We start from the raw sequence: 26812 nt of genomic DNA, 5'->3' as shown, positions 1-26812 counted from the left end.
CCCATTCTCTTTCTCTCTATCTGCCTCTTCCTCTCTCTCAAATAAATAAAATATTTAAAATAAAAATAAATATAATTTTAAACTAAAATACTCATTTCAAGCAAATATTAGCACTACCTGCACTTCAGATTTCTCCCCATATTAGTGTGTAGGGGAGTACAAAGTAGGCAAAACTCAGGAAAACACAAACACTCCCATAGAGCTCCACATTCCAGGTTGTGGTAAGCAGGCGGTGCGGAGATCTGTGCCATCTTGGCACGGCCTTACTAACTGGCAGCAACTCAGCTCCAAGCACACCAAGAACTTAAGTTCATGACCGAAAGCAGGGTGGGGAGAACTCAGCAAAGAACACTGCCAGACAAGTCTGCTGATGCACTTGTTGGTTCGCGTATGTTCTTGCCAGGGCTGTGCACACACACCCATAGGCGGTGCCTCCAAATCATGAAATGCAGGGAAAATGTGGCAGTTGCTCTGTCAATATCAGCAAGACCAAAAGCCAAACTATATAAATCACTTTCCAAAGGGACTTTTTTGGTGGGTTTTTTTTTTTTTTTTTTGGCTGATTTTGCCTTCTTGTATCCAAAACCAACCAGTCACCTTTGCGACATTCATTCTCTCTTTCCTGAATAAAAAAGAACTTTGATTTTAGTCCACGTACTAAAGTACATGTGCAAATGGCTGCACTTACCATTCTCTCCTATAATCATTTGTGGCTGATGAACAGTAAATGGGCCTTTAGATAAAGCCCTTTGGGACAGAGAGCACGAGCATGCTTTTATGTCCTTCATGATCCGAGTTGGAACATGTTTGTGATGTCTGTAGCTCAAGTAATCTTGTTGGATCATAAGGACCTGCAGGATAAAAACCGCTCATGCTATGGATGGGGCAAAGGAAAGAGAAGGAGGCTGGGTCCTTGTTGGCACGTTGGGGCTGTCATTCCACCCTGATGTGTTTCTCTTCAATTTTTCCTTTATGAAAGAAAAACAAAATGCAGTTCCTGATCTGTGTTCCCAGTACTTGATTTAAATTTGTAATTGATGTGTTGGCTGCCTGAGTTACCAGATTGCTTGATTAGTTACTGTTGGCTGCCTGCTTCATTTGTCAAGATGGAGACAAATCTTTAAGATTAGCCGTAATCGCTGTGGTGATTTGGTTCACAAAACCAAAAATTAGGTCACAATAATGAGATCAATGTGAATCCACTTATGGGAGAAGCAGGACGACTTATTTGAAATCAGGCCTTGCTAGAACACCCAGATCATATGATTTCACTTGAGTTATTCCGTTCAAGCATGACCTGATTTTCCACTTCATCAGAAAAAAAAAAAAGGTAAACTCAGGTAGTGAATGCACCCTCTATTAACCAGTAGCACCAACTTAGTGCCTGCTCTGAAATTAATTTTACAAAAGTTCTGTCTTGTGAAACTCATGCTACAAACCTGGGTATTGGGTAGAAACAACACTGTGCTTCTCCACCTTTCCCCAAGAAGCGTCATTAGCACTTTTATCATACCCTTGGGTCTATATATTTAATACCTGCCTCACCTAAGCCAAGACCCCCCAGACCTATTTCCCCATAAAAGGATAATAATACTAACCTTTCCTCCCAGCTATGTTGTGATGAGATGTTTAATGAATGTTTACAAAGTATTTAGTGGGCTGCAGATGAAAGACACTTAGTGAGCTTAGAGCAATGCCACTGCACTGACTCATTGCTAACCCCATTAGTTATGTGAAATGAAAGCTACATTGCTACAACTCAACTAGTTATAGATGCACATTAGGTCAAATACAAATGCAAGAACAACATAAATATATGGATTGCACTTACAAACCAAGTCCCTGAATCTCCTCATTGAACAATGTGCTTTATAATGTGCTAAGTACTTGCAGTCCATTAACATTTAAAATATAAATTGATTAGAAGACTATGGTAATGGCTAAGACATGATCTTTTAAAGATGTTCTTTCTTTTTCACAAAAAATGCTTTTGTTTATTTCATTTGTTAAAAGGTTTTATTTTTTGGTTAATTACAAATTTTGTTGTATGGACAAATCAAGTGTTGGTTCCATTCCCCTTCTCCCTGCCCTCATTCAACTGAGGGGCCTCTTCATTTGGATTATTTACCTTGCAGCTATGGGTTATATAAGAGCAGACCTCAGGGCTGTAGAGATGGCTTAGCGGTAAAGCGCTTGTCTGTGAAGCCTAAGGACCCCAGTTCGAGGCTCGGTTCCCCAGGTCCCACGTTAGCCAGATGCACAAGGGGGCGCACGCGTCTGGAGTTCGTTTGCAGAGGCTGGAAGCCCTGGTGCACCCATTCTCTCTCTCTCCCTCTATCTGTCTTTCTCTCTGTGTCTGTCGCTCTCAAATTAATAAATAAAAAAATTTTTAAAAAAGAGCAGAACTCAGTCATTATGTGGGGGAGGGGAGGGCAATGCCTCTGGATTCTCCTTCACACCCTGTGGTTCTTACAGGCCCCTCTACCTCAATGTTCCCTGAGCCCTGGCTGGTGTATTATAAGTCTCTGTTAGTGTTAAGTTTTCAGCAACTTCTGGATTTTTGCTTTGATACAGTTTGAGTGTGCATTTGAGTGTGGTATCCAGGGGTAGGATCCACCCAGGATCCCTCCTATGGGCTGCAGCCAAGACTAGCACTTGGGGGTGAGATCCATTTAGGGGACTCTCCTGAAAGCTAGGGATGAATCTCCAAGATATTCTTTACACTTAAATATATAGAGGAAGATTCAATCAATACTGATGTGAAATGCTATACAATCTGAAAAAAAAAAAAAAAGAAATCTTACTTTATTCTTTTGTAATTGAAATTACCATGATGGCATGGATTTCATTGGAAATGAAACAACGAATTGATAAATTCAGCATCAAAAACAAACCAAATTCAACTGGTCTTTCTTGAGTTCCTATGTGCCCTGTGGAAGTGCATGCTACTTTCTGTACAGTCAGTGACTTTCACCTGAGTATATAACTATAACAAGTACATACTCGGCTTTTATACATTTCAAAACTAAGGAGTCATTTATACTATGTCTTCTGTTGTAGGATATTGGGACTGGAGAGAAGGCTCAGCAGTTAAAAGTGCTTGCTTGCCAAGCCTGAAAACCTGATGACGTGGGGTTCAATGTCCCAGTGCTCACACAAATCCAGATGCACAAAGTGGTGCACGTGTCTGGAGTTTGTTTGCAGTGGCAAGAGGCCCTGAAGCACCCATACTCATTCTCTTTCTGCCTATCTCTCTCCCTAATTTTTTTAAATTAAAAAAGACTAAAATATGATTTTATTTTGTAGCATGTTCTTTTTCAAACTTGACTGGCAAAATGTTCTGATCTGTATTTTTGCATGGTAGAAATTGGGGAATAGGAGCTGGAGAGATGGCTTAGCAGTTAAGCACTTACCTGTGAAGCCTAAGGACCCTGGTTTGAGGCTTGATTCCCCAGGACCATGTAATCCAGATGCACAAGAGGGCTCATGCGTCCGGAGTTCAGTTGCAGTGGCTGGAGGCCCTGATATACCCATTCTCTCACTCTCTCTCTCTCTCTCTCCCTCTTTCCTTCTCTGTCTGTTGCTCTCAAATAAATAAATTAAAATTAAAAAAAGAACTTTGGAAATAGGAAAGCACTACTGATTAGAAGAGTTCAGTCATGTATAATTAGCTTCAGTAAATCTGCTGTCCATCCACAATTTATTCCAACAACACAGTTCAAAGTGATTAAGTCACAGAGCAAATCACAAATGTTCACACAGGTGCCCCCCACACACACTATGATGCAATCAAGAAACAGCCTCAATCAGCTCTGAAGGACAGACAGATTGATCCATTATTGCATTGTGTCTTATCATTACTTCTGTGTTAGAGAAAGAAATGATTGTTCCTGACTCAAAATGGAAATAGCTGAGATGTTCTTCCAAGTTCCCACAATTTGGTCAATTTGGGAATCAATAGTCTAGTCAGGTCTACATGGAAAGTAAAGAAGACTCATCAGTTTTATCCCCAAACACAAAGTTAATATTTTTTTGAGTTGAAAGTAAAGACTGTTACTGAAATTGATTAATTCCTTGCCCAAAACAAATAGCTCTGCAAAATAAGACTAGAGAGACTTTTGAGATAGGGGGTCAGAGGTTTTGAGACAGAGTCTCTTGCTGTGCAGCCAAGTTAGCCTAGAATATATGATCCTCCTGCCTCAACCTCCTGAGCACTGGGATTACAGGTGTGTGCAACTATGCCAAGCAACTAGAAGGATTTTGAAAGATCGACGAATATGATGTCATTCTAACCAATCTCGCCATAAAAGTTATCCAAGTGTTAGAATTACTCTGGAATCATTTTTCACTACTGATAAGTACTATTCTCTCTCTTAATTTCATCGTCTAAATATATGACCCATAAGTTCATAACCTGAATTTGTAGGAATACCCATGTCCCTCTCCCTGTATTGCATGTACTATGTTGTATTTATATTATATTTAAAGGGTAAGGCTCTCCATCCAGCATAAGAGGGAAAAACAGCATCCCTTGCACTCCCCCATTCTATCTTTTTGAAATCTAAATAAGTCTGTTTTCTATTCTAAGTCCCTTTCTTCCTCAGACTTCTTATTTCTGCAAATTCTCTCATGTCATCTCTTCTGCATCTTCTCTTAGCTTCAGTGCATAGGAAACTGTCATGTCTCTCAAAGCAATAAGTCATATCTCATTACAATTTAAGAGTGGTTCTATATCTCTATTGATAACATAAGGTAATATTTAGAAATGGAGTCAGCATTTCTACTTCTCTAAGATGTGTGTCTTTCCCATCTCAATATTTCTGGAATTTTTAAATCAATCAATCTGTACACTTGGTTCCACTTTTTTCCTGAAAATTCTTTACCAAATTGACAGTATATAATATTGTCCATTGTATTCTATAATCAAAGAGCCTTGCTTAAGCTCCTGTCCTATTCTCTACTTCAAGATCCCACTCCCATCCTTTCCACTTCTGGGTCTCTCTTGGTACCCAGGACTCCTCTAAATATTCTTGCAAAACCCATAAAGTATCTTGATTTATCTCTTGCTAATATTGTTCCTGAGACCAACCACAATATGCTCTGACTTTCTGTACTACAAGGTGGTCCATCAGGTGATTGACTACACAAAGTGTTCCATTTTTTATGTTTTTTCATTATTATTATTAACAAGGTATTTCATATGGATACATCATGTCAATCCTTGACACCCACATGCCACCTTTCTTCCTATGAGCCTTGGCTGCTTTCTTCTATCGTATGTACTGATGACCCTCACATAAAGCATCCCTTGTTTTTCTGTTTGTGAGCATTGGTGGTAAGTGTTGGAAAAAAATGCCTTTTAAGAAGGGAAATATAAAGTCCAAAATATTAAAGATATAGAAATTGAAGGCTAAAATGTGAACATCATTTGCTATAAAACTAGATTAAAACATCCAAGAGGAAGAATATAAAATAAAAGAATGTTGAGGAAGTTACCAAGGAGGTAATAAAGAGGCTTTGAAGATTTTACAGGGACGTGATATAGCATCAGTGTTGTGCTTTATGAAAATTGCCTATTGGTAGTAGTCAGTGGGAAGACTTACATTATTAGATGAAAAAAAAAGCCCCGAGTAAAGATGGAAGATTGTGTGGACTAGAATTAGGGAAGCAAAGGTCAGAATAAGAAAGTATTTGTGAACCTGGGTAGGAAAAACCAGAGAACTGAAGGAATATAGGTTAGGAGAGACAGTAGAGTGGAAGATACCTCTTTGACATAGCGTGGCTGGGAAGTTCATGGACTCAATGACAAAGGAATTCTCACCTCTCCAGCCCTGCTGTACCCACAACACTCTTCTTGCTTTTACCTAAGGACAAGAAACAGGTTCACATTGCTGGCAAAAATCATCAGACCAAGAGCAGCTTGTGGGGAGGGGGGAGAAGAAAAGGTTTATGTTGGCTTAGATATTCAAGGGGAAGCTTTATGATGGCAAGGGAAATGATGGCATGAGCACAGGATGGACATCACCTCCTGGCCAACATCAGGTAGACAAAAGGAACAGGAGAGTATGCCAAATGCTGGCAAGGGGACACTGGCTGTCATACCCATAATCCCGCCCCCAACAACACACTGCCTCCAAGAGTCATTAATTCCCAAATCTCCATTAGCATTCAGAATAGCTAAGTTTAAGGGAAACACGTGAATTAAACCACTACATTCTGCCCCTGGGCCCCATAAACTGATAACCATACATGATATAAAATACAATGTATTCAGTTCAACTTCAAAAGTTCCCATAGTTCTATCAATTCCAGTGATGTTCAAACATCCCCATAATCCAAGGTCTTTCAACTGAACCATGATACCAAAAAATAAACCTAAAAAAACCTTAATAATAAACACACTGCAAAAGATGGCATTGGGCATACCAAAGAAATATTCAACAAATACAGGATTTAAACAGGAAAAACATCAAACTCTGTAGCTCCAAGTCCAACAACTCTAGTCAGTGACAAGTCTCCAAGTCTGATAATTCTAACCAGCAACAAGTCTCTGGAGTTCCAGTTTCACTGCTCCAGCTAGGCTACTCACAGTCCTGGGAAACTTCATTCAGCGCCGGCAGCTCCCCTTAGCAGTCATCTCATGGTCCCAGCATCTCCACTGAGTCTGCACTGAAAACCACAGTCCCTCCTTGTGGTTCCATCAGGTCTCTATACAGGCAATCCAGAAACCTTCTACATACTGCTCATGGCCATTTCCAAAACACAAGACCGTGTTGCAAATTCAATGACCCTCTCTTTCCTGCATTTCTCATCTTCCATAATACCAGGTAGGGTGCCAATTTGTTAATCCAGGGGGAATAAAGCAGACCTAGAAGAACAGGACACTCCTTCATTCAGTCCCCTTCAAAAGACTGCACTCTTTCTGTTGTCCCAATGCAGGTCAGCTGGCCCAAACTCAGTGGTTAAGCTCTCAATTGCAGCTGAACAAACAGAGGTTTTAGCCCCAAAATTTCATTTCTGTGTCATATCCCTCTGCTCACACCAGTCCATTTCTATGTAGAGTAATCCTGCACAACTTCTTAGGACATGGGTACAATAGCAAACCTCTCACACAAACTGCTTCTAGCCCAGTCCAAGAAAAGCTCTTTCTCACCCTCATAAGCCAAAACTCACAATCCATAGTTCTTACTGCATTCAGGTCTTTCAACTCTGACCAGAATACTCCATTAAGCTCTAATTACAGCACTGCAAGGTGTCTCTTAGGCTAATATTTCAAATCCTTCCACATGCCTCTTGAAAATCAACTCCAAAAGGCCAAAGCCACACAATCAAACGTCTAGGAGCAAATGACCCCACTCTCAGTACCAACTTTACTGTTGCAGTCAGATTTGTATTGCTGGCAGAAATCGCCTGACCAAGAGCAGCTTGTGGGGAAAAGGGGAGCTTATTTTGGGTTACAGACTCAAGAGGAACCTACATGATGGCAGGGGAAAGTGGTGGCATGAGCAGAGGGTGGACATCACCTCCTGGCCAACATCAGGTGGACAACAGCAACAGGAGAATGTGCCAAATACTGGCAAGGGGATCCTGGCTATAATACCCATAAACCTACTCCAACAATACACTGCCTCCAGAAGGTGTTAATTCCCAAATCTCCATTAGCTGGGAACCTAGCATTCAGAACACCTAAGTTTATAGGGGATACCTAAATCAAACCACCACAGATTCTAAGAGTACAATCACTATTAAGCAAGAGAACCATAATCATTCTCCAAAATACTAGAAATCTCTCTGTCCCTGCCAAATGAAGCCACTGTCTCTTCAGCAAATTGTCCCTAAGCATCCACACCTGTGCCTTTGCTCACATTTATGCCTTTACTAGCAAGACTGCCCCTCCTCTTTCCGCCCCACCCTTCAACTGCTCGCCTTTCCAAATCTCAAATTGTCATCATCTACACCTGAGTGAGCACGTCGCTAAATGAGAGCTGGCACTGAGACTCAAGATGCCTGCCCAGGGTGAGAACTGAGAAATAAGTGCCCAAGGAAGAAAAAAAGTGCTGACAGACTTAGCTATAGGACTCTCAGGTCCAACTTTGCCTGCCTGCTGGCTTGCCTAGATCCCCCTTTGAAGGGGGTTGAATGTCCCCCAAAAAACCCTCCACTCAGCAAAGATCACTTATTATAGAACCCCCACACACAAATGCTAAGTACAATACTCTTTCTTTCTTTCTTTCTTTCTTTCTTTCTTTCTTTCTTTCTTTCTTTCTTTCTTTCTTTCTGAGCTTCCTCCTTCTTCTGGGAATAAAGTAGCCAGATTTAGTGAAGAAGGAGCATTTTTGTGAATAGCAGATCCCTCCAGGATGGTAGCCAAATATCTTCAGAGCAATATCAATAAGCTCAATTTTAACTCCATTATTTTGCAACACAGAAACCACACATACTGTACCTTAAACATCTAATAGGAAAAATATTTTAACAGACCTGGTTCTGTAATAAGCATTTGAAAGACACCAAAATTTTGATCTTTTAATTGAACCTGTAAGGCATTTGAGAAAGCAGAGTTGAACTTTGGCATGTTTGTTCATCTTTAAGAACATCTATGTAATGTTGCCATAAGCACGAACAAACATTATCTTTCTAAAACCATTTCTCTACTAATGTAAAATATATCCCTGCAGTAGTGCATATTTTTTTAGTGGTTTTAACCTTTGAGCTGTTTATTGTTCCCTTGTCACAGAACCAGAGGCTAGCTTGGCCCAGGACAAGGGCCTTGGAGGACACATGAGCTAAACCTGCTGAAATAGGGGAGCTTACTCTGCTCTCAGAACCAGCTACCAACAGTTTAAACAGCACATGACAATTTAGTAATATACTATTCATTATAGTTATCAAGAAAAAGCAAGAGAAAACATACAAAAGCCAAAAATCTCAACATGCTAACCCTGATTTAAAGACTCAATAGCCTTTTGTGGCACTTTTATTTTGTGAGAAAAAATATGTGACTTGGGTCCTCGAAATCTTGCCCCCAGCTGCAGGTCAGTCAGCTCCTGTTGTCCCCTGGCAGGCAAGGGTGCTGAATTGATACAATGCTCTCTGCATAAATCTGAGATGTCTCTAAGAGCAAAAGAAACCTGTACATAAGTCACTTCAGACCATCTACCTTTCTTTTTACAAAAAAATCCAATTGTGAAATCTTATTAAATTAATACTTCCAAAAATTAAGACTTTCTAACTGAGGCCATTTTTTATATCCTCCGGTTTATATTTAAACCAGGTACAGAAAAATATCAGGTGTTACTTTTAAAGGTCTTTGGCTCAAAGAGCTCCTGATGGGTACACAGTCTAGGGAAGCCTATGATGAAGATGTAAAACAAAAGACAGTATATTTGCCATATGCAGTACAGAAAAGAATATTCTACTCAGCCAAAGCAAAAGGCAAACAAGAAGACATCAGGCAGAAGACCATCATTAGGACCCTGTGAGCCTGAGTCTTTCAGTTTCCCCTCCAAGTATACTGACTCCAGGTTCTACCCGAACACACTAATCTTGCTTTAGCAGTTTATCAAACATGCAGTAATCCCAGGCACTATCTGAGCCTCACTTAGACTCAGCTTTGGGCTCATGCAAGTCAGTATGGGCCTCCCAAGTTGAGCCATCTCAAAATACTAGTTCCTCTGGCACCCACCACTGTAAAGTGCTTTTTTAAAAAAAAATGTTTTGTTTATTTTTATTTATTTATTTGAGAGTGACAGACAGGGAAAGAGGCAGAGATACAGAATGGGCAAGCCAGTGGTTTCCAGCCACTGCAAACGAACTCCAGAGGCAAGCTCCCCCTTGTGCATCTGGCTAACGTGGGTCCTGGTGAATGGAGCCTCAAACCTGGGTCCTTAGGCTTCATAGGCAAGTGCTTAACCATTAAGCCATCTCTCCAGCCCCCCCTTATTTTAAACCAAGGCAGAAGCTCAGTCAGTGCTCCACATAGCACAGACATATGTATACTGTTCCTGACCTTACAAGTTGACAGAAAGAGAAAAAGTGAAGAAAGTTTAGTCTGGTCTCCCATAAAATTCTACCAGATCTACCATCTACCTAGTTTTAAATGTGCCCTTTACCCAAGCCAAAGAGAATTGCAAAAATGAAAAGGGATAATTAAGAGATAAAACTCCTGACAATTGCTGAGGTAGGCAAGAAGGTGCTGAACATGAGGTAAAGTTAAAGTTAAACTTTGGTCAGTGTACTCACCCTCCTTCAGTTTACTGATAATGCATCAGAAATGATATAAGAATGTGGGTATCTTTGAGAGTGATGGAGCCCTTCTTGTCTCTTGACTGGGCCTTAACCCAGGAGTTATGGTACTAGATGCTCATGGCCACATAAAACTTCCAGTAAGTCAGTGACCACTGTGCCCTTTCTTGTGAAGTTAAAGAATGAAATCCACAAACCATAGAAAGCAAAGTTTAGAAAAATTTTTATTTTAGAGCTTAGGAGAAGGGAAAACAGCTATAATGACCTCCTATAAAACAGGAGTGAGCTAGGCATGGCAGCACACGCCTTTAATCCCAACACTTGGGAGGCAGAGGTAGGAGGATCTCTATGAGTTCAAGGACACCCTGAGACTGCAGATGAATTCCAGGTCAGTCTGAGCTAGAGTGAGACCCTACTTAAAAAAAAAAAAAACAGACAAACAACAAAAATAAAACAGCAAATAAAATAGGAGGGCTCTTGAGTGGCCAATCCCTTAAAAAAAAAAAAAAGACAACCTTCATAGATAGATGCAACGAATGCCCCCTGGTCATAATCCCCTGCCACCACCTTTCTCTGTCCTCCCTCCTACAGTCCCCCTCCACTGGACCCCTTCTTTCTTGTCACACTGGAATTATTTCCAAAGCAGTTCTCACCCCAAGAAAAAGAAGCATGCAGATTTTACTTGAGAAGTCCATACATAATAATATAGGAAATTGCACACTGAGGGCAGGGATGTGTATATTTCCAGTATGCTCAGTTTAAGGTCATAGTCCAAAAAGGAAATATAGCAGAAACACGTGGGCATGGGCAGCTGACTACTATAACGATATTCAGACATAGAGTGGATCCAGCCCAAGAGAGAGGCCATGTGTGCAGGCAGCAAGGTATAGGGGCAGGGCCAACTGGGGGGCACAGCTCTGGAATTAGAGAAACTAACCCTTGAAGTTATTTACTCCAGTAGCATAAAAGAATGAGTCAGAGTGGTTCTGTGACTTTGGCTCATTCTCTTTAGTCATTGTTAAAAACTGTGAAAACATATTAATGCAGGAGTCTACCCCTGAAGTGCATGCTTGGCAACAACTAACAACTTAAAGAGTGCCCAAAAAATCCCTGGTGAGAAACTGAGAAAGGGGAGTCAGGGAAGGGAAGTCAGAATACAAAGGGCCTATTATTACCAAGTACTGTCCTACAAACACAGACACCAGATGCAGTGGGAAACTGGGAAGAGCCTGGGCAAAGATTTTTAAAGGAACAGTAACCCAGAATAAACTATTTTTTTCATTAGTTATGGACATACTTAGTATGGAAACAACACATGTTGGTGCCATCCTTTTCCTCATCTTTGCCCCTTTTCCAAAGGGGGCCTCCTCACTGGGGTTGCAGGGTATCACCATGGTGATTGTGGGTTGTACACTGTGGGAGCAGCAGTCAGTTATTGGGGGCAGAATAAAATTTTACAAATATATTAAAAATTACTATTCTGAATATACAAAAGTCTCATATAGATCTAACATCAAATCAAATCTCCAAACTAGATTAAGAGATATGAATATATAAAGACTGCTTCAATAAAAGAGTATCTGAACAGAGAGTCCTTCTGTAGTTTTCCCTGCTTAAACAGGACTGCCTAGGGAAATGTCTTTCCTTCTCAGTTGCTCAGGTACTTGGAAGCCACTGGAACTATGGTGAAAGGGAGCCAAGCTATCTTTTTTTGTTGTTGTTGCTGGCACAGCCTGTGTCATCCCCAAGCTGCAAGTTTGCAGACATGCAAAAATACAAGAGTTGCAGGATTGTGGAGGCTTACACCAAGCTTTTGGAAAGCATATGAGACCAGGCAATGTGTAGCAAAATCAGGTTCCTTAAAAAGAATCCTGACATGGGAAACAGTAAGGGTAGACCACGAGTAACAATGGAGACCACAAGATTTTGGAGATGCCAGGAACATTATAAATCTACTGAGGAGAACTTCACCCATAGAGTGGAACCAGCCCAAAAGAGAGGCCACATGTGCAGGACGCAAGCTTGTAGGGCCATGCCCAACTGGGGGTCACAGCCCAGGAATTATATAGTAAATAACTCTTGGAGTTATTGACTTGAGAGTGGGCTAGATGCTTCTAGAAGCAGAGCTTGCGGGAAAGGAAACCATTGGAGTTGTTTAAACAAAGGGTGAACCTGCTGCCTCTGCCGCTCTGATGTCCCTGTGGCCATACCTTCTGCTGACAGGCACTCGTGGTGTTTTTATTAAACAGCCAAAAAACGTTAGTACATGAATAAGTTGGACATTGCATGGGCAAAGGGCAAGGAACTTTTTGACTTTGAATAATCCTTCAACATTTGTTAAAGGAAGGGACTCTGCTGATCCAGAACATACACATACTGTGTTCACAAATGTAATTATATGAAGCCCACCTGTTGTCTTCAACAAATCTATGGCAGGTCTGTGGGCAATTCATTATTGACCATACCCTCTTCAGTGCTATGGCCAGCACCTCTCGCACATGCACATTTGCTCTGGGTCAAGAGCGCAGCCAGGTTACTGAAGAAATTGGGCAAACAGCATTAGCTTAAGATCAGTCAGCATCTCTAAACATTCATTGTCAATATTGGTCATCTGTGCTGGTCAGGCCAAAGGTATACCAAGGCAGAGGAAACCTGGTCACTTTGCTTACAGTGGGTGGTGCTTTAAGCAGTTGTAAAATTAACTTCCAGGCAAGTACAGGTCATGAATTTAAATAGCATCTCACAGAAATATTCTCCAAAAGAAAGTTATTTGGTTGTTTTTGAATATTTTTGTTCATTTTTATTTATTTGAGAGTGATAGAGAAAGAGGCAGATAGAGAGAGAGAGAAAGAGAGAATGGGTGCACCAGGGCCTCCAGCCACTGCAAACGAACTCCAGATGCATGCACCCCCTGTGCATCTGGCTAACATGGGTCCCGGGGAATCTAGCCTCGAACCGGGGTCCTTAGGCTTCACAGGCAAGTGCTTAACCACTAAGCCATCTCTCCAGCTCCCAAAAGAAAGTTATTTGTAAGGTCCATAAGAAATATCCCCATGGTTCTTTCCAATATTTAATTCTTATAATTCATTTCTACAGGTTCCCCCCACTTTTTTTTTTTTGCCTTTTTTGAAAAAGAAAATCAATGGAGATCATCTCAGGTTGAAGTGATCTGGTCAGGCTAGAGAAATCCAGATGGGTGGCATGGCTCAGCATCACTTCTGTCTGGCAATTCTTTGGAAGAAGTGGCAGAGGCAGGAAAGGATTGTGAGCCATGGTCTCCTGCACAACTTGTCTCTGGTGGTGGAGTTAGCAGCAGCAGTTGAGGTTCAGGGAGGGTCTCCTGTCTGCTGCCAGTTCATGGTCTCTGGCTGCCGACTCATAGTATGGCTTTACAAGTCACACTGGGATTCAAAGACGACCTATGAGAGAATGCACAAAAAGGAGAATGTCTACCCCGGATTATGGGAGGAAGCTTATCTGAAACTGTACATTTGAGTAAAATTTCTTTCTTTCTATGTTTTTTTATGCAGGTGTTAATGACAGAAATTGAGAACACCAATTTAAAATTGCTTTTTAATTTTAAAAATGTAAAGAATAAGTTGTTGGGGGTTTTTGTTGTTTTGTTTTGGTTTTGGTGTTTCAAGGTAGGGTTTCACTCTAGCCCAGGCCAATCTGGAATTCACTATGTAGTCTGAGGATGCCCTCAAACTGATAGCAATCCTCCTACCTCAGCCTCCTGAGTGTTAGGATTAAAGGCGTGTGCCACCATACCCAGCAAGTATAAATTGCTTTAGGAAATTGTCCCTTATTCCCCTTTTTTGTTTATGTAATTGATTTTTTTTTCCACCAAGGTAGGGCTGGAATTCACTATTCACTATGTAGTGTTATGGTGACCTCAAACTCATGGCAATCCTCCTACCTCTACCTCCCAAGTGCTGGATTAAAAGCATGTGCCACCATGCCCAGCTTTATGTAAGTGATTTTTGAGTAATAAATGGGCCTATTCTATTATGGCTTGTCCTTGAGGGTTATAAGAAATGCCATGAGGGATATGAGTTTCCCAAAGTTGACAAAAAGATGTAAAATTTTAAATGTATAAGCTTAATTTGTTTTCGAATTCTCATATCAGAAAAAGCCATTAGTCAGTGTTTACAAACAGCCCAGGCAGAGTGAGCAGTAGCAATAATAAACTCTGTAAAAGTATCAACACAGATATGAACAAGTTTTAAAATGACAAAATGGGGCTACAGAGATGGCTCAGCAGTTAAAAGGCACTTGCTTAAAAGTTCCCATATAAAGTCAGATGCACAGTGGTGAATGCACCTGGAGTTCATTGACAGTGGCAAGAGGTCAGGGCATGCCCATTCTCCCTCACTCTCTCTTTCCCTCCTTCCCTTGCAATAAATAAATAAAATATGTAATTGATCAATAAATAAAATGACAAAAAGTCCAAAGTAATTAATATAGTTACATCCATTTGCCAAAATGCATCAGGATGAACACCTCTTGGACTTACTCCCTATGGGATGGTGGGTCCTAGTGACTGACAGGATAGGACTGATGAACTTGTTCAGCTTGAATCTGTGACAACTGGAATTGTTTGTGTAAAGCTTTTGCTCCTTGGTGAAAAAAAATGAATAAGAACTTGCTTGATGAAAGAGAGACATGACTAGGTAGTCTGGGAGATGATTATGCTCTGTAAGAGGGCCAAGGCAATTCTGTATGGGCTTGAAGGTGTTGAACAAAAGCAAAATCAGACCTTTCATGGAGAATGCTTTGAATAAAGTGAAGAGAATAAAAGGCAATCAGAGGTATAAGCAAATATGGCTTGAAATGAAAATAGGATGGCTTGAGCCATATAGTAAGAGTCCATAATTAAAGGGTTGATTAGAAAGTTGTTTAAAAACAGAAAAGGAAGTTAAATGTTCTGCCCCTATGGTGGTGGTATCTCTGGGGGTGATAACATTATCATAATAAATCTTGCATTAGCATACCAAGTAATGGTTCTTTTGCCTGATTTGTTGGCTCCATCTGAAAAAAAAAAGCTGTTAATAGATTAGAAATAGGGTGTTTACTTATAGGACAGAAAACATGAATGGGAAATAGTGAAATCCCACATAAAGTTTTCATCAGAAGAAATTTGAATTGTGAAACCAGCAAGAGCTATTTGCCATTCCTCTGAGGTCTTTAAAAAAATTATATATATATAATATTAATTATATATATATATAATATAAATAAAATAATATATATAATATATATATATATTACATTTATATATATAAGAGTAAGAGATTATCTTGAGATAAGGATGAATAGATAATATCAGGATCTTATCCAGTAAATTGAATAGTTTGAGTTTTGCTCTGTTGAATAAGATGAATTCTCTGTTGGTTTTGAGCATATTTTTGTTTAGGGGTATTAGGAAGGAACAACCATTCTATAGTAGCAAAACCATGAGTTCACTGTCCAATAGCTGCTGTATGAGAATGAGGAGTGTTAAAAACGAATAAGCAGAGAGGTAAGGCTAGGCGTCTGTGAGGGAGCGGTTTCTGTACGAGTGCCTGGGCTACTAGCTGTGACTGCTATAAAGCAAGGTGAATCAAGGTGTGTGGCGAGTCAGATCAGGGTCCCCTTTAAAGGAGGTAAACATTGTACAAAGATTTTGTAATAGTCACCATGTGTCAAATGTTCATACAAAGAAACAGACTATGCTAGTTACTGAATGATGGTTCGGTGTGGGTAGACTTAAACTGTCTTTGTATTAGTTGTTGTAGAAGGTTAAATTAGTCCCCTTTAATTTGGCCACTCATCTACCCAAACAAGGAGGCTCAGGCCCAGACAACAGGGATGGAAAGATTTGGGGCAAGGGGAGGGGAAATGGGTGGGTAGAGGAAAACAAACACAAAACTAAATCCCAGATGAACTGGTACCATAGAAACCATTCTCCTTGGAGATAGACTAAAAGATACAACCCTCAACAGGAGTAAGGGGGGAGCACCTGAAAAGAAGGGTCCTGGAGAAGGTGGGATTAAGCCTAATTTTTTAAATTTATTTATTTGCTTATTTACTTATTTATTTTTGTCTCTGGCCTGTAACTCCCAGGACCAGAAATGGGTTGGCAACTATAATGAGCTATTGATCAGAGAGACCTTTGGGGTCCCCCCCCACCCAAACAAGACAGGTTTTTGTCAAAGCACTCAATTACCTGCCTGAGGCAAAAGGTAAGTAAGCCTGTCGGTGGCTAGAAAGGGCTACATGAGCTACTGGGGGAAAGTGGCCAGTAATGACCTGAGCAATCAGAGGTCTAAGCTACTCAGAAGCAAACACCCTGACAGGATGTACATACCAATGCAATAATGGAACTTGGTGGGTAACCAATAGCTTTTTGATTGGCTAAGAGATCTGCTCAGTGTAAAGCAACCCATATCTGGAACTGGAAACTAGATCTGAATACTATGGAAACAAAGGCTATGCTCTCCAGTGTCAAGCTTTCACTAGTCTTTGGCTAAAAGAAGGGTTTACATATACCAAATTCTGCCTAAATTAATAATGCTTATCCCACTTAAATGATGCTGTCTTCACTCTCCTTTGGAGAATTTGTTCTTCTTTTTCAGAAGGTGGCAAGACCTGAGGAGATAAACTATCCTTCATACATCAGCCAAGCCATAGCTGAAACCACATAGGAATTGGGGACATGAGCAAGAATCCAGCTTCCATGGTGAACCTGACAATCAGCACCAGGGTATAGGAGACAGACCCTGAGGATACTCAACACTGACCAAAGCAGAGATTCAGAGGCTCCTAAGAGCTCATCACTGAAGTAGAGTTAAAACTCACCCACTATGGCTCAGGGAACTTTGTGGAAGAGGCGACAGAAAGATTGTTATAGCCACAGGTTGAGACATCATGCCCAACTCCCTCCCCCACCCTTAAAAAACACAGACTGCTGCTCCCATAACACATAAACCACAACCCCATGGGGAATACCTGCAACCCTACTGAAGAAGGTCCTCAGCAGAATGGGGACAGGGATGAGGAAAAATAGGGTACCAACACATGATGTATACATATGGAGTATGTGGTTAATAAAAATTTTAAATTTAAAAAAGAAAGATCAGACAGATGCTTGTCAGTGGCTCCAAGGCAAAAGGATTTCCTATTACAGATATATCCTCACCCATTGAGACAAAACATCTCTATCCCAAAGGGAGAAAGACAGAGGTTAAAACGTCTGGCTGAAAAGTGGAAGTTTTATTTTGAAAAACTGCATATAAGGTGTCAGCACTTTGGAGGGGATAACTTCTGCCACCAATTCCATGAATATCTAAAGCAAGAGATGGCACATACCAACCAGAGGGTCAGGAATGCTGAGCTATCATGGATGCATCTGTGTCTATAACTCCCTTTATAGAAACCTGGTTGACTAAAAGTCTATCAAGAGATATAGACTGGGCCTGGAGAGATGGCTTAGCAGTTAAGACACTTGCATGCAAAGCCAAAGGACCCAGATTTGATTTCCCCACATAAGCCAGCTGCACAAGGTGGTGCATGTGTCTGGAGTTCGTTTGCAGTGACTGGAGGCCCTAACGTGCCCATTCTCTCTCTCTCTGCCTCTTTCTCTCTCATTCTCCCTCTTTCCCTCCCTCCCTCCCTTTCTTTCCAAAATAAATAAATAAAAATAAAATATTTTTTAAAAAGAGATGTAGACTGGATCCAGTAAGCATTAATGGCATTATGACTTTGATTTTGGCAGTTAATGTCAATGGCTTGGTAGGCTTGAGAAAGAATAATAATTAACTATGTCAGAGCTGGAATTTCTTGAAGCAAATGAGAATAAATCATAATATAATTTTGTAATTTTTATTTGGTTATTAGAGACAGAGAGAGGGAGGGAGAGAGATTGAGAAAAAGAAAAAGAATGGGTGCGCCAGGGCCTCTAGCCACTGCAAATAAACTCCAGACACGTGCACCACCTTGTGCATCTGGCTTACATAGGACCTGGAGAATCAAACCTGGGTCCTAAGGCTTTGCAGGTAAGCACCTTAACCACTAAGCCATGTCTCCAGTCCCATAACATACATTTGATCTGTATAATAACCTGAATCAATAACATCTGGGCAAACAAAATTTACTTTTATAGTCTAATTGGATTTTCCTAAAGTTAAACCAAAAACCTTATCAGAAGAGGCCTGTCCCCTACCCCTCCCACCACCACCACACCCATTCCCCACTCAGCCAGGATCTGGAGGGAGCTCTTTAAGTGGAAGAAGGTCAGAAGAAAAGAGCATGGGCAGCCAAAGTTCATGTGTGAGATTTATTTTTCTTATCTGGCTCTCTTGCTGTTTTCTGAAATGATTGTAAAGCTAGCTACATTTTACTCCACAGAGTTACATGTTTTAGCCTAACTAGTCCTGTTAATTTAATTGACCATCCGGTTTTCCCCCATCTAAATGTAATGTTCCACAAGTTGTGTATCAAGGACAAGTCTTTTGAATAATAGTCCAATATTATAAATTTCTTTTAAAGATGCTTTAGCTACAAAGCCCTGAAGTAAAGCTAGTAGTTACTCTGCATGAGGAGGAGCCTCAAGGGATGCTGTGTTTCCCATAGCAACGACAGAAGCTGACAGTAAGACAACTGAGCACTAGCAGCCAGAGTCACTAAATGGGTTCGATAGGAAAAGTGGATAATGATGAGAGCCGTAGGGAAACCGCTTTACTAGTTGTTCAGTTTACCTTTGAGCTGACGAGGGGGAGCTCCAATGTCTCCCTTTCTCCTCTGAACTTTTCCAATACCACTAAGAATAACCCTGAATTACTCAGGAGTAATTGAGTCTGTAAGACTCAAACCCAAAGAAAAAACGAGTACTCCACACAGGGTACCACCGGTGCCCTCACCCAGGGCACCAAATACTCAAATGGGGGCACAGCCCTGGAGTTACAGAAACTAAGTCTTGGAGTCATGCACTCAAGAATGGGTTAACTGCTTCTAGGAGCAGAGTGTGAGGGAAAGGAGAGCTAGCCCTTGGAGTTACCCAAGAGCCAGCCAACTGCTTATTATAGTAGAGCCTGAGAGAAGGAGAGAAAACTGACCCTTGAAGTCGTTTAAACCAACAGTGAACTGTCTGTGTCCTCCATCACTGCTGCTCAGCTATACCTCTCCAGGCACTCCCAGTGTTTTTACTGAACAGCCAAAACAACAATATTACATGAACAAGCTGGACATTGCATAGGCAAAGGGAAAAAAGACTTTTTGACTTTGAATAATACTGAAATATTTGTTAAAGGAAGGGGTTCAGGGATATAACCTATTGAATTCTGCTGATCCAGAATATACGCATACAGTTCACAGATATAATTACACTAAGACCTCCTGTTGTTTTCAGTAGTTCTGTGGCAGTTCTGTGTGCAATTTGTTACTGACCATGTTGTCTTCAAGGCTATGGTGAGACTTCTCACACATGCACACTTGTTCGTGGTCAAGAGTGTAACCAGGTTACCTAGGAAACTGGGCAAAGAACATAGCTTAAGATCAGTCAGCACGTGAAGACTTGTCAATATTGGTCATCTGTGGCATTCAGGCCAAAGGTACACCAAGGCAGAGGAAACCTGGTCACATTGCTTTAAGTGGCTGGATTACATGGTAGATTAATTTCAGGGCAAATTACAAGTCAGAAACTTAGCAGAAAAAGCATCTCATACCAAAATTCTCAGAAGAGTTATTTGTAAAGTCCCTAAGAAATGCTCCTACCGTTCTTTCCCATAGTTCATTTCCATATTTCATTCTTACATTTCTTTTTTTTTTTTTTTAATTTTTATTTATTTATTTGAGAGCGACAGACACAGGGAGAAAGAGAGAAAGACAGATAGAGGGAGAGAGAGAGAATGGGTGCGCCAGGGCTTCCAGCCTCTGCCAACGAACTCCAGATGCGTGCGCCCCCTTGTGCATCTGGCTAATGTGGGACCTGATGAACCGAGCCTCGAACCGGGGTCCTTAGGCTTCACAGGCAAGCGCTTAACCGCTAAGCCATCTCTCCAGCCCTCATTCTTACATTTCTTGCCTACACTTTGTTCTTATAATTCATTTCTGTAGGGGCAAATCCTCCTCATCCCAGTATAGAGCAAATGATGCCACTATGAGCCCCAGATTCTGGACATGGAGCTACAGGACTTGGTGTTTGCTGCTGGGTTTTGGTCTTGTTTTTATCCAGTCTTTGCTTTTTTAATCCTCCTACTTATCCCCTTCGGAATAGAAATCTTTCTCTGTGTATGTATATTGGAAATACATGACTGGGCTTTTTTGTTTGCTTGTTTATTTGTTTTTCTACAGGGGATCACAACTAAAAGTTTGTCTTGCGTCTTTGAAGAGACTGCAATTTTGAGCAATGTGGAAACTATTGAGTTTACGGGGATCTTGGGAGTTAGACTGAATGCCTCTTGCATTATGAGATGAGATGAGTACTTTGGCCAGGGGAGAATATAATGAGCTGAATATGACATGTCCTCCATAGGATCTGTATTTAAACAGCAGTGGTGCTGTGTTAGGAGGTGGAAAGAACACCAGAACATGGGCCCTGCGTGGAGGAAGTGAGTTACTGTGATGCAGGCCTCAAAGATTCTTCCCCAGCCACGCTTCCGGTCGGGTCTCTCTCTCTCTGCTTCCTGCTTGGTGCCCTGTCAGAAGTCTCCATGAGCCAGCCCCCCACAGACAGAGCCCTGCCAGCTGCTAAACCTCCCCTGCCATGGTGGGCATATTTCCTGGACCCTAAGCCAAAGAAATCCTCCCTTAAATGGCCCTTAAGTTGTTCTGTTAAATTGCCAGGTAATTTGTCACAGTGAGGAGAAAAGTAAACCCACACATTTGGCGTGACAGATCAGTTAAATTTGTTCAGGTCTTTGGATACATTTTCACTTTGACAAGTGTCACCCTTCAGTTCTATCCTATTCCATGACCAGAAGATGGAGCTCCAAACATGTAAGCATTTTTCTGTTTATTTATGCATTTTTTTTTCCTGCTCTGCTGTTTCATTAGAGTCTTGTAGAAGTTGTGGTTTTGCTTCTTTAGTTCCCACTCTTTTCCTGCTCCATCTAAACGCTTCCATTTTCACTTAGCTCTCAAACAGTCAAGACTACATTGCTAATGGCAGAACGGATAAGGAATGCAGAGAAACCACACGTGAAGTATGAGTTTTGCACTTTTGAGGACTTCTGATCCTATGCCCTAGTTCATACTGATTTTGTTTTGTTTTGTTTTGGTTTTTGGTTTTCCGAGGTAGGGTCTCACTCTAGCCCAGGGTGACCTGGAATTCACTATGGAGTCTCAGGATGGCCTAGAACTCATAGCGATCCTCCTACCTCTGCCTCCCAAGCGCTGGGATTAAAGGCGTGCGCCATCACATCCAGCCCTCATGCTAATTTTTATTCACACCTTTCTACTTTGCTCCTCTCCTCTATAATGGAAAAGGAAGAAGAACAGGAAGTGATTTTTTTTTTACTTTATCCTTGAATATGTTTTGAATTTTGTGACATGTTCACATATAATTATTTTTAATCTTTTAATCAAAAGTTTTAAGCTTACTAAAGAATCTCAGGGGCTGAAAAGCTATTCAGTGGTTAAAGGTGCTTGTTTGCAAAGCTTGATGGCCTGGGCTCAATTACTCACTATTCATGTAAAGCCAGAGGCACAAAGTAGTGCATGTATCTAGAGTTCATTTGCAGTAGCAAGAGGCCTAGGCCACTACTCTCTCTCTCTCTCTCTTTCTCTCTCTTTATTTCTCTCTATCTCTCTCTCTTTCCCTCTCTTCTTTCCTCCCTCTGCTTATCTGCTTAAAAATAAATAAATAAATATGTCAAAAAAAATTTAAAGGGGGCTGGAGAGATGGCTTAGTGGTTAAGCACTTGCCTGTGAAGCCTAAGGACCCCGGTTGGAGGTTTGATTCCCCAGGACCCACGTTAGCCAGATGCACAAGGGGGCGCATGCGTCTGGAGTTCATTTGCAGTGGCTGGAGGCCCTGGTGCGCTCATTCTCTCTCCCTCTCTCTCTCTCTCTCTCTGCCTCTCTCTCTTTCTGTCTGTTGCTCTCAAATAAATAAATAAAAATGAAAAAATTTAAAGGATTTCAACACACGGTGGGGATATAATGGCAAATAAACACTACTTTCCTGCTGGAAATCCCACATGTATACATGGAAAATTTCAACCCTACTACACATATATTTTGTCACTGGATATACCCAGAGGCATGCCCTTGGGCAAATGTGTGACAAAGCCAGAATATACATTTGGGGCTAGTCTCTAGTCTTTATGCTTTCCCAACATAAGTTCCTTATCCACAAAACTTTTTCTGTTCATCCTGAATGTCTCATAGGAAACACTGATTGTTCTAAACGTTCCTGTTCTAAACGTTCCTCACATCTGATCTATTGACTTCATGTTAATATTATTAATATGCTGTATCTGTAGTTATGTATTCAATGTTAATTCATTTATTCACTTATGTTCTCATTAAATATTGAGTGATACTGCAGCATTACTCAGGGTTCTAAGTTGGTGAAATACACACACATACACACACACATACACACACACATACACACACACATGGACACTCCCAGCCCCCGTTATAGTCCTCAGTGTATTTGACCAGGAATAGAGAAGCTACAAGAGTCAGGGGAATCTGACAGGAAGCATCACACACAGGTTAAGAATTTTCCCTTGCTCCTTGTCTGCGCCAAGCACAGAGGTAACAGTGACTCTGGCAAGGTTCTGAAAGAGTGATGGAAGAAATGTTCTTACATTGCTATTCCCCGTTTTGTGGGGTTTTTAAGTTGTTGCTGTTGGCATTTTAGAACTTAAATTTACTAATCAGGTAGATGTTAACAATTGCACATATCAGTGGGGTAATGTGTTATTTGCATACATGCATGCCTTGTGTATTGTTTAAATCAGGCTAAACATAAGTTGATTTTCCAATGTCTGTCAGGCCTTCAGGACCAGCTCAGTGGTACAGTACATTCTAACATGCTCAAGGCTCTGGATTTGCTCTCCATCCCCCAAACAAGACCAACCAAGAAAATTGCCATGTTTTATTATGCAAACATTACCATTTTTTTCTTCTAGCTGTTCCAAAGGTGCGGCACTTGTTATCTCTACCTCGTACTATGAAATAGTCCATGAGAACATCTTGTGATGTGGTCCTCATGCTCAAGCTCACATCCCAATTTGAAGGCACACACCATGTGTAGGAGAACATTTTTATTATTTTGACTCCTCGAATATTTTTGTAATCCACATCCAGTATCTAGAAATACCTGCCTTCACCCTTGGCAAATACCAGCTATTCTAGCCAAATCTATTCCTGGTTTCCAGAGCCCTTTTGCTTTGGTTTTGTTGGTTAGTTCTCTTTTTCTGTTGCTTGGTTTTTGAGACGAGGCTCCTGGTGTAGGTATCCCAAGCTGACCTTAAACTCACAATGTAGCCCTAGACAGCATGGAGCTCATGATTCTCCTGCTTCAGCTTGCAAGGACTGGCATTTCAGGAGTGGGCCATGACCCCCAGGTCCCAGAGGGTGTCTTGAAAGGCTCACATGTCTCTAGCTACCAAACCTCTCCCAGGTGCTAAACCTTTGTCTCTAAACATCTATTGGGTAAACTTCACCAAGTTCTAATCTGAACTTACTTTATTTTCCTGTCTCTTTCCTCCCCTACACAAGCCTTTTTCCCCAGCTTTATGGAGATCATGTTTCTATAATAATCTACAAAGTGATGTTCACAGCTTTGCAAGAATTGCTTTTGATTTCACTTCACTTTCCATATCCAGTTTGCAGATCCCACCTTATTTACATCCAGTGTCCCCAAGACCAGTCCTGGCTCCTCCATTTGTCAGAAACTCTCCTCTCCTCTGTACTTCAAGCTATTTCCATTCTCTTCCTCTTTACTATCTTATAAATCTATATTGACATCATACTAGGGCTTTCAGGAAAAGTACAGGACATGCTGGCTTCTTGGTATTAAAATCTGGTAGTCTTATATCATTCTCAACACTTTTTTTTTTTTTTTTTTTTTTTTTTTTGCTGCAGTTTAAGCACTCTTCTTTTGTATGCTGAGCTTGGTTTTATTAAAGGTGTTGTTTTAGTTTCATAGCCATTACTGAATCAGTCCTGCTCCAGTGGCCCAGGTGGTTGACATGCAGTACTTACTTGAGTCCATCGTAACATCTGTGGCTGAATCACTCATTGACTATTTCAGTTGCTAGCTGTCTCGTACGAAACACTCTGGTTTGAGTTGTGGCACATATGTCCTTAGGGAGTTTGCATAACAAAATGGTCACTAACATGAAGAAACATGGCAAATATCTAATGGGAAGATCTAATTTAAGGTAGAAAAATGGAAGCAAAGAGCTGGCCAGGTATGTGATCTTATTGCCTAGATTTGAATTCAGCCTGAGGTCCGAGAAAATAACTCACCCATATCCTACTCCTAAAAAATAGTCACTAACATGAGTCAACATATCATCCTCCAGGCCGGCCTGCAACAACGTTTCATAGCTGAGGAAAGTGGGTATAGAGCTTGCATGACTTTCTCAGAATCCTAAATAACGTGACAAGCCACAAATGGAAGCCAACCTTCATCAGAAGAAACACTAATCTTGGATCAGGCTCTGGAAATCTTCAATGAATGAGCCAAGTTTATTTCAAAAATCAAAATACAAAGAATAATCAAAACATGAAATAATATAGAAATAATTCTTTCAAAGGTTAAAATTTAAAAGCAAAACCTTGGGATTTCCTGAACATCTGCTTCTGCAGACTTTTAGGTCCATGTACATGCATGCATGTGTATTACTGAGAATTGAACCCAAGGCCTTATTAAGCATGATCAACAAGCACTCTGCCATGAGCTGCTGTGGAGTTTCATACACTCTGATTCATGGGGGGGGGGGTCACAAAAAATAATGATGATGGGATACTAGATAGCGTCTGGTAACAGTTTACAAAAGATAAACCAAGCCAGGCATGGTGGCACATGCCTTTAATCCCAGCGCTTGGAAGGCAGAGGTAGGAGGATTTCCATGAGTGTATAGCCATGTAAAGGTTGTTTTTTTTTTTTTTTCACATGTGTCAAACACCATGTGCCTGTTGAATACCAGCTCCCCCCAAAACACCTTACCTGATGCCAAGCTTTTTAAACAAATATACTTATTGGAACAATGTCACGCAGATATTTCAGACTCATTTCTGTTTGCTGGTGCCCCTCAGTTTCCTAGTTAACCAAGGAGAGGTTAGACCTTCAGTCTGAGACCAAAAGCTGCAGAAGTTTCATGGGGATGAGGAATAAGGTGGGTGAGGAGAATGTGTTCCTGTTCTTTACGCCCTCTGGGCCTCCTGTTCCTGAGTGTTGGCCCCTCTGCGTTGGGACTCGAAGGAGAAAGACAAGAAACCTGAAGGTCGAGACTAGGCTCCGCTCCGTGATAGTCCTCTCCTCAGTTGACTGACACCACCAGTCCAGCCCCTGTCTGTAAGCTCAGTGGGGACCAGTGGGGGCTCCAAGGTTCCTTTCTTTTTGGTTTTTCAAGTAGTCTAGATAATTATTTATTAATAACCAATAATCTCTTTTGTAGCCTGTACTACAAATACAAGTGGTGATAAAATTAAAAATTAAGGAATTAAAAACATTATGGGAGGCCTGGAGAAATGGCTTAGGCACTTGCCTGCAAACCCTACACACTCAAGTTCCCCTCTCCACCTAAGTCAGATGCACAGTGACACAAGCATGCAATGTCACACATGCGCACGAGGGGGCCTATGCATCTGGAGTTCAATTGCAGCGGCTGGAGGCCATGCCAGTTCTCTGTTCATTTAAAAAAAAAAAAAAAAGGCCGGTCTGTTCAGCTTATCTCAAAAAAAAAAAAAAAAAAAAAACGGAGGGGGGGAATTTAGGGCACAAAATTATTTTACTTAAGAATATAAATAGGGGCTGGAGAGATGGCTTAGCGGTTAAGTGCTTGCCTGTGAAGCCTAAGGACCCCGGTTCGAGGCTCAGTTCCCCAAGTCCCACGTTAGCCAGATGCACAAGGGGGCGCACACATCTGGAGTTCGTTTGCAGTGGCTGGAGGCCCTGGGGCGCCCATTCTCTCTCCCTCCCTCTATCTGTCTTTCTCTCTGTGTCTATCGCTCTCAAATAAATAAATAAATAAATAAATAATGGACAAAAAATATTTTTAAAAAAAGAATATAAATAGCCTCAAATGGCTATCATATAAAATTTTCACTTATTTATTTACATATTGATGAGGTGATTATAATTTATTTTTCATTCTTTTTTTTTAAGTTAAAATCTTTATACGGAACACATCATGTGTTGGTACCATAATTTCCCTCTTCTCTGCCCCCATTCCATTGACAGCCCTCTTCCGTGGGATTGCTGGGATAGCGGGTTATGAGTTGTGAGCGCAGCAGTTAGTCACTGTGTGTGGAGGAGGGGCAATGCCTCCCACCTGCTAGCTCTTGCATTCTTTCTGGCCTCTCTTCCACAAAATTCTGAGCCTTGGTGGCTGGGGTTTTTTGG

At 41.1% G+C, this 26812-nt stretch overlaps 1 pseudogene; it reads left to right on the top strand.

Annotated features, from left to right (window-relative positions):
- Window positions 1-26812, top strand: part of LOC123458682 — a 45085-nt pseudogene that overhangs the window by 7413 nt on the left and 10860 nt on the right.

Source organism: Jaculus jaculus, chromosome 2 (assembly GCF_020740685.1).
Source record: "Jaculus jaculus isolate mJacJac1 chromosome 2, mJacJac1.mat.Y.cur, whole genome shotgun sequence".
Classification (NCBI taxonomy): domain Eukaryota; kingdom Metazoa; phylum Chordata; class Mammalia; order Rodentia; family Dipodidae; genus Jaculus; species Jaculus jaculus.
The sequence above is the reverse complement of the archived record's forward strand: the minus strand, read 5'-3'. Positions and strand labels throughout refer to the sequence as shown.